Here is a 3115-nt window from a genome sequence, read left to right on the forward strand (position 1 = left end):
ATCCTCCTCTTCCCCATCGCCCGAGTCCTCTTCCTCCAACAATGCACGCTCAAGGCTGAGAGCCACAACACTATCCCTCACTGATGGGCCCTTCCCCCAAGTCTAATGATCAGGATGTGGTTTCAAAGGGAACTAAGCATGGAAGCTCCGTATAAGGTCCGGGGCATTTAATGTGGAAGCATCCACCCAGGAAAGGGCCTCCGGTCCATCCCCCAGCCTCTCGATGAAATATTGAAACTGTCCTTTCAGCCAGTGGGAATCCCGAATACTGACCACCGTGTCATCAGCAGTGGTATCATCGTCGGGTACAGGTGGAGGAACCGCAGCAGCAGGAGAACGGAGAGCACACGAAGGGGCGTCAGGAACCAGAAGAGAATGGTGGAAGACAGGATGAATGTGCATGGAGCACAGTAGGGTGAGCCGATAAGCTACTGGATTAATGACCGCCTCAATAGGGAAGGGACCGATGAATTGATGGTCCAGCTTCTTGATCAGGCGGTCAACCGTTAGATGTTTTGTGGACAACCACACCTGGTCTCCCACAGCCAGCGGGGATGTTGCCCGGCGAGAGCGATCCGCAAACCTTTTATAGTCCTCCTTAGCCCGTAACAATTGCTGTCTAATCAATTGTTGAACAGAATGCAGTTTTGACAAGAATTCCCACATCTCAGGAACCGGGGAATCCAAGAGTGACAATGGGAAAAACCTTGGATGGAAGCCAAATTCATGTAAAAAGGTGTCATTTGGGTGGAGGTGTGCTGGGAGTTATTGAAGGCAAACTCCGCCAGAGGGAGATAAGTCACCCAATCGTTCTGTCAGTGGTTGACAAAACACCGTAAATATTGTGCGAGAATGCCAATCACCTTCTTCGTCCCACCATCAGTCTCCGGCTGGTGTGCCGACGATAAGCACAACTGCACCTGTCATCAGGCTCTTCCAAAATTGAGCGGTAAATTGGACACCGCAATCTGAAACTACCCTGTCTGGCAGACCATGAAGATGAAACACATGCTGCAAAAACAACCGGACAGAAGTACAGGCCGACGGTAATTTACAACATGGGATAAAGTGGGCCATTTTGGTTAACATGTTGAGCACCACAAGTACAGTCGTAAATCCAGACGAAGAGGGGAAATGTGTTAAGAAGTCCATGGAAATTTCTCCACATGGTCTTTCTGGAGTTGGCAAAGATTGAAGACCAGGAGGTGCACCCGTTGCGGCTTTCATTTGCTTGCACGGTACACAAGACGCAACATAGGTGTGGACATCATGCTGGACTCAAGGCCACCAAAAAGTCCACATGACAAGATGAAGGGTCTTAAAAAACCCAAAATGGCCGGGAGCAGGGTTGTCGTGACACTGAGTCATAATAAGGGCTTGAAGCGGCCCCGTGGGTACATACAACTGGCCCCGATGTCAGAGTAAGCCCTCCTCCAAAGTCCATGGGGAGTCAGGTCCAATCTCCCCCATCCTCTGCTGCGACCAAGTGTCCAGGCTCTGCACCTCTCACACCTGAGTCCGCAAATCCACTGGTTCCTGAACTACGGCCAAAGATTCTGCTGGCAGCACCATCCGTGGAGGAAGGGGGTTCTCGGGGCAAAGGTACTCAGGTTTGTGGGACAGAGCATTTGCTTTCCGATTGTGACCACTGGGAATATAGGTCACAGAAAAGTTAAACCGGGCAAAAAACAATGACCACCAGATCTGCCGCTGGTTCAACTTCCTCACCGTGGACAAGTGTTCCAAATTCTGATGGTCCGTCCGAACCTCCACCTTGTGCCGGGTCCCCTCAAGATGATGTCGCCAAGTCTCAAACGCAGCCTTGATAGCCAGCAACTCTTTTTCCCAGATAGTGTAATTGTGCTTGGAAGGAGTGAGTTTCCAGGAATACTAAGCGCAGGGAAAAAGAGGTGCGCTATCCACCGGGGCTTGCAACAACACAGCCCCAATAGCCACGTTGGACACATCCGTCTCCACCATGAAAGGACAATGCAGATCAGGATGCCTCAGGACAGGTTCAGTGATGAAGGCCTTCTTGAGGGCCTCAAAAGCCTGTTGCTACAGGGGTCCCCACTGGAACGGGACCTTCTTTCGAAGGAGCTGGGTTATTGGACTCGTCAGTTTTGCAAAACCCGGGATTAATGTTCGGTAATAATTAGCAAACCCCAAGAGACATTGAACGTCCTTCACTCAACGAGGGGGTTCCCAACTACACAAGGCCTCCGCTTAATGTGGGTCCATGGCGATGCCTTTGGGAGAGATGATGTGCCCCAGGAACTCTATGGAAGTCTGGAAGAAGAGGCATTTCTCCAGCTTTGCATAGAGTTGATGGTCCCAAAGACGTTGCAAGTCCAGACGAACATGTTGAAGGTGGCTGTCCCTGGACCTGGAATAAATCAAAATATCATTCAGGTATACCACCACGAACTGATCTAACATGTCCTGAAACACGTCGTTCATCAGGTGCTGGAAGACCGCGGGGGCATTGGTCAACCCAAACAGCATCACAGTGTACTCAAAATGGCCATATTGGGTGCCAAACGCCATCTTCCATTCGTCCCCCTCCTGCATCCACACCAGGTTGTAGGCCCCTCGAAGATCGAGCTTAGTGAAGACAATGGCCTCCCCCAACCGCTCCATCAATTCTGGAATGAGCGGCAAGGGGTAACTATTCCACACCGTGATGGCGTTCAACCAGCGGTAATTGCAACACAAGCGTAAATCTCCCATCTTCTTAACAAAAAGAATGGGAGCTGAGAGAGGGGACAACGACGGCTGGATGAATCCTCGGGCCAAATTCTTGTCCAAAAAGTCATGGAGGGCAGCCAATTCGGGCTCGGACATGGAAAACAGACATCCTTTGGGTAGTGGGACATCGGGCAGAAGGTCCACCGGGCAATCATAAGGCTGATGAGAGGGTAACCGGTCCACCTCCTTCTCACTGAACACATCTGAGAAGTCCAACAATTCAGGAGATATGGAGATGGCAGAGGTGGTGATGTCCTGGCCAGCACAGGTGTAGCGTAAATGGTCTATGCACTGTAAACTTGGAAAGGAAATGGCATTCCGTGACCATGCCACCTGAGGATCATGAATCCGAAGCCAAGCCATGCCG

At 51.0% G+C, this 3115-nt stretch overlaps 1 pseudogene; it reads right to left on the reverse strand.

Annotated features, from left to right (window-relative positions):
- Window positions 1-1318: 1318 nt before the first annotated feature.
- LOC148125036 (uncharacterized) lies at window positions 1319-2570 on the reverse strand (annotated as a pseudogene).
- Window positions 2571-3115: the final 545 nt, after the last annotated feature.

Source organism: Pseudonaja textilis, chromosome 9, assembly GCF_049901715.1.
Source record: "Pseudonaja textilis isolate UNSWEBS1 chromosome 9, rPseTex1.2, whole genome shotgun sequence".
Lineage (NCBI taxonomy): Eukaryota > Metazoa > Chordata > Lepidosauria > Squamata > Elapidae > Pseudonaja > Pseudonaja textilis.